The following is a 10581-nucleotide window of genomic DNA, read 5'->3' as shown; positions in this document are numbered from 1 at the left end:
GAGAAGGTTCCACGGGATATGATGCCTCTGGCCTCCTTGGGCACCTGTAGTCATGTTCACAGACACATATACATACACAGAATTAAAAATAAAAAAGTAGAGACAGTTTGTAAGAAAGAGGAAACATAGCCATGTGGTGGTGATGCACACCTTTAACCCCAGCACTCAGAGGGCAGAGGCAGAAGGATCTCTGTGAGTTCAAGGCCAGCCTGGTCTACAGAGCAAGTTCCAGGACAGCTAGGGCTACACACGTTGTGGGATAATCTTTTTGTACACTGTGAAGAAGTGTCTCTGCCAAGGTATCTTCTGATTGGTTTAATAAAGAGCTGAATGGCCAATAGCTAGGCAGGCGAGGGATAGGCGGGGTTTCCAGGGAGAGAGAGGACACGGGGACAGAGAAGACGGGAAACAGAGGAATGAGGTGCCATACTTACTGAGGTGGCCAATGAGGTGAAGTAGGGTGGTAGAGTCCTAGTGCCCACCTGCAGCTAAGATGTTCAGCACTCCTGTCCTGTCCCATCCAGGCTGGGATGGCTCTTGGGTCCCCAGCTCCCCATCCTGACCTGTCCAAGGTAATAAGGGTCCTTCCCATCTCAGCCCTGTTCAGGGCCAAGATCAGGGACAGAAAGGGCTGGGGACTCACTCTTCCGCCTACTTTCTGTGTGACTATGAACAAGCTACTGTCCCCCTCCGAGTCCATCAAAAGAATTACTACCTAGGGCGGAGGGGGGGCGCACTAATCCCAGCATTCAGAAGGCAGGTAGATCTCTGTGAGTTTCAGGCCATCAAGGTCTACAGAGCGAGTTCCAGGACAGCCAGGGATACACAGAGAAACTGTGTCAAAAAATATATATATAAAACCATTAAAAATGAACACGCTATGTTGGGTGCTTACCAAGTATTCAGGTACTGAACACTCAGTAACCCATTTACTGACCTATTTTGACCCACCCTCTGTCTTCCTTTTCTGATACTCTGCTTTGTTTTTGACACAGGGTCTCACTATGGCTGGTCTGAAACTCACTCTGTAGACCAGGCTGGGTTCAAATTCACAGAGATCTGCCTGCCTCTACCCCCTAAGTATTAGAATTAAAGGTATGTGCCACCATGTCCAGCTGTTTGATGTTTCTGAAATGGTCTGGATATGTAGCCCAGGCTGGCCTTGAACTCATGGCCATGAACTCCTCTTGCCTCAACCTCCTAATTGCTAGGATTATAGGTAGGTACCACTATACCCTGATCCTGGAGGGTAAGTCCTTTGCTTGACATACAGAATTTGAAGAATTGGGTTCGTATGTGTGGAGGGGGGAGGGAGTGTTTGTGCTTGTACATTCTAGAGTCCTCAGAAGCCAGAAGAGGAAGTCAGATAGAAGAGGGACTCAGATCCCCTGGAGCAGGAGTTACAGGCATTTGTGAGCTGATTCACACAGATGCTGGGAACCAGACTGCAGTCCCCTGCTGGAGCAGCAATTACTCTGGACCAATGAGTCATCCTTCCAGCTCAGGCAGGATCTGAGCGCTGGCAGCCTGCACGCCATCCCATCCCACCCCAGAACTCATATTTTGCATGCTCCTTGCTCTCCTTTTCTGGCTGAAGGTTAGGTCCAGGGGACTAAGAGGGCTGCATATGAGAAGTAGGCAGATCCATCCCAGGTGGCTCTGGAATGTGGGTCTGGCCACCATATGGCTCAAGCAGCCAAAGGTGCCCATCAGGTCTGTTCTAGGCCAGGAGCCCAGCAGTTTGGATCTGTGGGGATTTCACTAGAGGAGGCCCACAGGGCAGAAGTGCCCAATCTGCTAAGAGGTGTTGTGGAATATTAGTTGAAGATGTGTTACATTTGTTTATGCTGTGGAACATTTGTTTAGTGATGCAAAGATGTGTTGCATTTTTAAAGACTTCTTTATTTATTATGTAAACACACGCCAGAAGAGGGCACCAGATCTCATTATAGATGGTTGTGAGCCAATGTGGTTGACAGGAATTGAACATGGGACCTCTGGAAGAACAACCAGTGCTCTTAACCTCTGAGCCATCTCTCCAGTCCATGTGTTGCATTCTTTTATGTTGCACTTGTTTAAGTCTGTGAAGCTGTGTTACTGTGCTTGTCTAAAACATCTGATTGGTCTAATAAAGAGCTGAACGGCCAATAGGTAGGCAGGAGAAAGGATAGGCGGGGCTGGCAGGCAGAGAGAATAAATAGGATAAATCTGGGAGGAGAAGATGGAAGCTGAGAAAAGAATGAGCCAGACACCCAGCCACACAGGCAAACACGGGGTAAAAAGGAAAGAAAAGATAAACAGAAATAGAGAAAGGGAAAGCCCACAGGCAAAAGGTAGATGGAATAATTTAAGAAAAGCTGAGGCCGGGCGGTGGTGGCGCACGCCTTTAATCCCAGCACTCGGGAGGCAGAGCCAGGCGGATCTCTGTGAGTTCGAGGCCAGCCTGGACTACCAAGTGAGTCCCAGGAAAGGCACAAAGCTACACAGAGAAACCCTGTCTCGAAAAACCAAAAAAAAAAAAAAAAAAAAAAAAAGAAAAAGCTGGCTAGAAAGAAGCCAAGCTAAAGCCGGGCATTCGTAAGAAAGAATAAGCCTCTGCATACTTATTTGGGAGCTGGGTGGCGGGGCCCCAAAGAGTAAGAGCCAAAAGAATAAAAAACAAAACAAACAAGCAAAAAACCCAACTACAAAGAGGCCTCTTGGGCCAGAGAGCCTGCCTGTGAGGGAGTGACAGGGAGGAGGTGAGGCCTGGAGAAGGAGCTTTGAGGACCCCAGACTCCGTTGAGGTCCTTCCTCTCTCCGAATACCATCATGGGCTGAGTGCGGTGGGCATGTGACTTAGTTGGAGGAGGGTTTGCATGAAGCCCTGGGTTCAGTCCCCAGCACTGCATGAGCCAGGCTTGATGCTGTAACATCTGCAGTCCCAGTCATTGTGGAGTAGAGCTCAAGGTTATCCTCTGTTCCATACCAACTTCATGGCCAGCCTGGGTACCTGAGCCCCTGTCTCCAATACCAAAACAAAAAGACCGCCACAGCCACCTAAGAACTGTTGGTCTCTCGTTCTCTCCTCCCTAACCAAGGCAGGTCTGCAACCAAGGCATATGGAAAGCAAGGCTAGCCTGGTGGTGTCAGGTACAGCTCAGGGGTGGAAGTGCTGCCCAGCACAATACCAATGCCCCTGCTGTGAGAGTTGGCTTCCATCCCTCAACTTGCCCTGTCTGGAGGAAACGACTCATCTGGTGGGCAAAAGGCCAGCATCCGCCAGACCCAGACTGGCTCTGGGTTCCGACAGAACCCACTGTTTGTGCTGGAAGGCATTCCAGTCTCAGCCTGCAGCCTGGCTGGGAACCCACTGGCGACATCTGGGAGAGAACAGGACTCAGCTGTCCTTTCCTTTTTATGGGCACAGGGACCATTGTCCAAACAAAAATTGGGACATGTGGGCTGGGAGAGATTTCTTGTCTTACCAAATTATTTTTCTGGAAATTTTTGTATCTGGCAAGAGTATTACAAATGTGGTTACCCAGGCTTGGGGGTGGGGCTCAGTGGGGTATTGCTTGCCTCTAATGTATGAGCCCCTATTCAAAAAAAATAAGATGGGCTGAGGATGTGACTAAGTTGATAGACTATTTGCCTATCACACGGCAGGTCCTGGGTTCAATTCCCAGCACTGTATAAACTAGGCATAGGTTTGCATGTCTATCATCTCAGGATTTGGGAGATGGAGACAGGATCCGAAGTTCAAGGTCCTTCTCTAGGTACATAGTGAGTTCAGTAAGTCCAAGGCCAGACTGGGATACATGAGATGAGACTCTGTCTCAAAAAAGGAAAGAGAGAGAGAGAGAGAGAGAGAGAGAGAGAGAGAGAGAGAGAGAGAGAGAGAGCGAGAGCGAGCAGTACTAGGCCCTGGGTCCTACCCGGAGACCCACAATTGCAATAATAAATAAACACACAAACAGATACAGGAAAAGAAGTGCAAACCCAGGTCCACAGTGTCTGCCTGGAGCCCAGATGACTGGCTGTAGCTAGGACCGAAGTAAGCCGCCTCCCCTCCTGGCTTTTCTTTCTTTTTTGTTTTGGTTTTGTGCTGGCTAGTTTTATGTCAGCTTGACACAGTGTAACTCATCTGAGAGGAGGGAGCCTCAATTGAGAATATCCTTCCATAAGGTCAGGCTGTACAAGCCGGTAGAGCATTTTTTTTAATTAGTGATTGATGTGGGAGGGCCCAGCCCATTGTGGATGGAGCCATCTCTGGACTGGTGGTCCTGAGTTCTATAAGAAAGCAGGCTGAGCAAGCCATGGGAAGCAAGCTAGTAAGCAATTTTCCTCCAAGGCCTTAGCTCCAGATTCCTGCTCTTTTTGAGTTCCTGTCCTGGCTTCCTTCAGTGATTGACTGTGGATGTGGAAGTGTAAGCCAAATAAACCCTTTCCTCCCCAACTTGCTTTTGGTCATGGTGTTTCATCAGGTTTCTCTGTTTAGCCCGGGCTGTACTGGAACTCTGTAGAGAAGATCTGTATAGCTGTCAGCTGTGGCTGTATAACAACCCCCTTCACCACCAACATGGCACACCTTTAGTCCCAGCACTCGGGAGGCAGAGGCGGGTAGATCTCTGAGTCTGAGGCCAGCCTGGTCTACAGAGTGAGTTGCAGGACAGCCTGGGCTACACAGAGAAACCCTGTCTCAAAAAAGACAAAAGCAAGATCAACAACAAAGAGATAAATGGTGCCTTGTTGTGGAACATTATTTTAAGATGGGTTACATTGCCGGGCGGTGGTGGCGCACGCCTTTAATCCCAGCACTCGGGAGGCAGAGGCAGGCGGATTTCTGTGAGTTCGAGGCCAGCCTGGGCTACCAAGTGAGTTCCAGGAAAAGGCGCAAAGCTACACAGAGAAATCCTGTCTCGAAAAACCAAAAAAAAAAAAAAAAAAAAAAGATGGGTTACGTTGTTTATCCTGAGGAACATTTGTTTAATGACGCAAAGATGTGTTGCATTCTTTTATGTTGCGGTTTTAAAAACTCTGTGAAGCTGTGTTACTTTGCCTGTCTAAAACACCTGATGGTCTAATAAAGAACTGAACGGCCAATAGCAAGGCAGGAGAAAGGATGGGCAAGGTTGGCAGGCAGAGAGAATAACCAGAGGAGAAACCTGGGGAGAGAAAAGATCTAGGAACGAGAAAAGAGGGAGGACATCGGGGGCCAGCCACTCAGCTACATAGCCAGACAGGGAACAAGAAGGAAAGAAAAGATAAACAGAAATAGAGAAAGGGAAAAGCCCAGAGGCTAAAGGTAGACAGGACAATTCAAGATAAGAAAATCTGGTTAGAAAGAAACCAGAATAAGGCCAGGCATTCATAAGAAAGAATAAGCCTCAGCGTATTTATTTGAGAGTTTGATGGAGGGCCCCCCAAAGAGCAAAGAGTAAAAAAACAAAAAACAAACAAACAAACAAAAAACTGTGCCTAAGGAATGACTCTCCAGGTTAACCTCCACATACGTTTACACACATGCGCATAAACCCACACATGCACACACACCTTTGGGGAGAAGAATATGAACTTCTTACAAAAGGGGAATGTTTGTTTAGAGAAAGCACATTTCATCATTGGAGACATGGTGCTGGGGTCCATTCGTCTGACATCTTGCTGGGCAGTGGGCCAGGAATGTTTCCTGGCAGTGTTTCCTGCCTGTAACCTGGCTGCCCTTCTCTGTCTGCAATCCTCCTTAACCTCCATGCAACTCCTAGCCCCTCGGGGTTCTCACCCTAGCCAGTGTAGCCTGACATGGACTTACTTACCTTCACACTGATCTTACCTGGGGCTCAGAGAGCTGGGGGGGCCAGCGGGGCCATGTAGGGTACAGGCTACAGAACTGGGAGCAATTGGGTTGGTGTGCCAGGTCGGAAGGGGTAATTCTCAGTAAGAGAGGGGCTGCCTTGAGTGAAGGGACCTAGTCTTAAAAAACAGCCGAGGACTTGGGCTAGATTCAGGGACCCCTTCAAGAAAGTGAGGCCAGGATAGCCTCCCTGCTGTTGGCGGAGGGGCTCTGACTGCAAGACCTAGGGCCAGAGAGACCTTCCCGACTGCTCAAGGCTCAAGGACCCTCTGGCCCGTTCCCCACTCCTCACCCTCAGGTCTAGCCTTCTCCCTGGCTCAGTCAGGCTTGGGCAGAATCAGTTCTGGCCCCCAGGTTAGCAGCCTGTGTTTGTTTTCACCGTCCGCCTGGTGAGGCAGATGGACACCAGCTTATGGACGGACAGTAGGACTTCATGCATGGGTCACAGCTGAATGCCTCCTACATCCCAGGCATTTTTATCTACAATTCCCCCTCACTGACAAGAAGGCCATAGACATGGGTTGCAAGAGAGGAGAGTGGGGTCTCGAGAAGCAGTTTACCCAAGGTCACAGGCTGCCAGGGTCACTCACAGGCTGCAAATGGTTGGGTTGATTCTACCCCCCTCCTTCTTTCCCACCCTTCCCTCCCTCCCCTCCTTCCCTGTCCCTACTCCTCCTTTCCCTCTCTCTTTAAAATATTTTCTCCTTATTTTGTTTTACCTACGTGTATGTTTGTGCACCATGTGTGTGCAGTGCCCACAGAGGCCAGAAGAGGGCACCAGATTCCCTGAAACTAGAGTTAAAGACAGTTGCAAGCCACCGTGTGGGTGCTGGGAATTGAACCTGGGTCCTCAGCTACTGCTCTTCACCACTGAGCCATCTTTTCAGCCCTTTGGGTGTTTGTTTTGAGACAAAGTGTCATGTAGTCCAGGTTGGCCTCAAACTTACTATGTAGCCAAAGCTATCCTTAAATGCTTAATCCTCCTGCCTCTACCCCTAAGTGCTGGGATTGTAGGTACGTGCCACCACACTTGCTTTTGTTTAATACAGGATCTTACTTTATGATTCGGGCTGACTGGAAACTCAATAGTGTGACTATGTAGACCAGGCTAGCCCTGAACTCATGGTAGTCTTCCTGTCTCAACCTCCCAAGTCCTGGGATCACAGACATGTGCTATCATACTTGGCAAAGAAATATAATTTTAATTGGTTTGTGGGGAAAGTAAAATTTTTTAAAAATTCTTCGAGAGGCTGGGAGTGTGGCTCAGCTCGCAGAGTGCTTGCTTATTGTGTTTGTGGTTCTGGGTTCAATTCCCGGGGCAGGGATCACAAGTTCAAGGTCATCTTTAGCTACAAAGTAAGATGGAGGCCGGTTTGGGATACTTGAGACCCTGCCTCAGGACAACAACAATAAAAAAGAATGCATTGGCCCGAGCCTAGCCCTCCTAATGTGGATCTCAAGCATGGCTAGATCCAGCCTAAGTGATGACATCAGTTATCTGTCAATCTCATTTTGCTCTGCTACCCTCTGCATTGGTCCAAGAGGAGGTAAAGAGTGTTTGGGGGCTTGCATCCTGCCAGCCAATAAACCCTTGAGGAAAATACTGCCTATTTCCAGATCGTCCCAGCCACAGGGCAGGGGTAGCTCCAGAACTCATTTTGGATTTAACAGCCACCATGATTGGCTAAACCTGGGCCGTGTATACATAGGAGGGTTGTGGCAATCATGCTGGAACCCCAGACACTGAGAGTAGAAGGGAAGGATCCCCCCAGAAGAAGGCAGCATTAGGGAAGGCAAAGCTGGACCTACCCCCAGGGTCTCCTAGGACCCCAGACCCCTACCTTAGCACTTTGTCCCTCTCAGGACAATATTCCCAAACCTCTGTCCTCTACATCCATGGGTCACAGCCTCCTAGGTCTCAGGCATTTTTGTCTTAGTTAGGGTTACTATTATATGGTTACTATTACACCATGACCAAAATCAAGTTGAAGAGGAAAGGGTTTATTTAGCATACACTTCCATTACTGAAGGAAGTCAGGACAGGAAATCAAGCAGGACAGGAATCTGGAGGCAGGAGCTGATGCAAAGGCCATGGAGGGATGCTGCTTACTGACTTGCTCCCCATGGCTTGCTCTGCCTGCTTTTCTTATAGAGCCCAGGACCACCAGCCTAGGGATGGTACCACCCACTATGGGCCGGGTCTTCCCTCATCAATCACTAATTAAGAAAATGCTCTATAGACTTGTGTACAGCCTGATCTTGTGGAGGTTTCCTCCTCTGGGATGAGTTTTACGTGTGTCAAGGTGACATAAAACTAGCCAGCACAAGCTCATGCCTTTAATCCCAGCACTCTGGAGGCAGAGGTAGGTGGATCTCTGTGAGTTCAAGGGCAGCCTGGTCTACAAAGCGAGATCCAGGACAGGCACCAAAACGACACAGAGAAACTCTGTCTCAAAAAGCCAAAAAAAAAAAAAAAAAAAAAAAAAAAAAAAAAAAAAAAAAAGAAAAGAAAAGAAAAGAAAAAGAAAGAAAGAAAGAAAGAAAGAAAGAAAGAAAAAGAAAAAAGAAAAGAAAAGAAAATCATGTAGCATAATCGTTTCAATTTTCCAATCACTAACAAGAAGGTCATAGGCATGGGTTGCAAGAGAGGAGAGTGGGGTCTCGAGAAGCCATGTGCCTAGGTCACAGGGCCACTCACAGCTAGCGATACTGGGCAGGGCTGTTCTTCGGTCCATCCCTGTCACCATCTGGGACCTCACAAGGCCCCACCTACTGCAGCCCCACCCACGCCCATGAGGGCACTTGTGAAGCTGTGCTCAGAAAATCCAGCCTCCTTCAACTTCAGTCTAAGCACATAAGCTGGAAGCTGGGGGAAGGAGCTGGGGAGACCAGGGCCCTCCCGGCACTGTGTGCCAAGGACTAGACCCCCCACACTTCAGGCAGGTGAGCATGTAGACATCACCAACCTGAGGCCAGGAAGTTGGTTCTGGCTTGGCCCAGCAAGCTCACCAAGGAGAGGCAGCTGAAGGACACTTCCCTCCAGAGTTCCCTGGCCCAGGGTGCATGCCTTCAGGAAGCCTGGGAGCAATGTGGCCATATTCCCAGAGAGGAGCACACTCCTCCTTGCCCACCAATCACTTGGTCCTGGTTCTTGGATCTTGCTGGACTGTAACTGCTGTGGGCAGAATGCTCCAGAAAGTAGGCGGAGTGATTCAGGAGTTCCTAGACCTGTAGGAGGGTGCCAACGGTAGAGCAGACCCTCAGTGTCTGTGGCTCTGACATTCTGCTAAGGGAAGTCTCTTCCTTCCTGTGCTGTGTGGCAACAGACACCTTTAATCCCAGCACGCAGGAGGCAGAGGCAAATGGATCTCTGTGAGTTCAAAGCCAGCCTGGATTTGGTCTAGCCAAGGACTAGGGAGACCCTAGACCTTGTCTAAAATAAAAATGGGGAGGGGGAGTGCTTGTTCAAGGTCAGCTAGCATCAGACAATTAAGAGTTTGTTTTTCTCCACGCCTCTGTGGTCCCTCAGTCCAGCTTGCCTGTGACCTCAGAGCGGCCTTCCCATCTGCCACCTCTCCATTTCCATCCCTTGGCTTTCCGTCCTAGCACACCCCACTACAGGTAACTGTTGTTAGTTTGTCTGCACTCACACCCCTTTGTGTCTGCTCCTTCTTCTCTCCTATTGATACTCTCCCCATCTAGGGACGAAGATGAATAGCCAGGCTTGATTCCTATTGGCTTCTGACTCTCCTTATCCCTTAGACAGTGCCCAGCCCATGTTTATGGGGCCTCAATCCCACCAATATGGATAGCAAGCGAGCTATGCTTCCCAAAGATGAGTCCAAACAGGAGCAAATATCACCCACTGCCTGGATCTTGTCCCTAAGCCCTTCTCCTTCTGCCCCTACAACTCAGCTGTCATGGCCCTAGTAGAAGACTGTGTCCCTTGCCTGCTGGGACTTCTGAGGAGAGAAGAGAGCTGGTCTGAGCCTGGCAGGGAGGGAGGAGGGGAGCAAAGCCTATGAGCTGGCAGACAGAGGGCGTGTGTTCCTCCGCCAGCACACTTCCTGGGTTTCCATTGCAGGAAGTTTGGCACCTGCCTATCGGTGCCACTGATACCAAGGCTGGTGCAGGCGAGTTTTAGCCAGGACAGTCCCCCAACTGGGACCAGCAGGAGGAGGTGGAACAGAGGCCAGAGGTGCAGGACAGCTGGTGAGTGGTAGCAGCTGGATCCCCCCATACTGTCTCCCAAGCATAGAGTGCATACAGGGAAGCTGGGGTCCTAGATTTAGTCCCTTTGACCTTGGGTAAGACCCTAAGTCAACCCCTCGGGGCCTCATTGACCCACTGGATGGAGCGGTGGGGTAGACGGGTAGACTGGGGAATAGGGTGGAAGTATGGAGAACGGGCTGGTTCCATTTGACTTACCAGGGTTTTGAGGTTCTGCAGCTAGAAGTGTCTGAACCCCTGCATGTGGCACCCTCCTTTTCAACAGAGGCTGTAAGAGTCTTCACATCTGTTACAGAGGTCGCGATGCCAGGTTGGGAACGTCCCTCAGGGGCCCTTGGGCACAGGTAGCCTCCATGTAGTACCGGGCTCCATCGTTGGCTCTTATCTGGGGACGGTGGCAGCGGTCCAGCCTCTGGGACTGGCAGATCCGTGGGCCTGAGGGGCGCCCTCTGGTCTGGCCTGAATCCAGCCTTGCCCCTTGCCCCTTGCACAACCCTTGATCCCCACCAGCTTCAGCG

This window comes from Peromyscus eremicus, chromosome 2 (assembly GCF_949786415.1).
Source record: "Peromyscus eremicus chromosome 2, PerEre_H2_v1, whole genome shotgun sequence".
Lineage (NCBI taxonomy): Eukaryota > Metazoa > Chordata > Mammalia > Rodentia > Cricetidae > Peromyscus > Peromyscus eremicus.
This window is presented reverse-complemented; position numbering follows the sequence as displayed.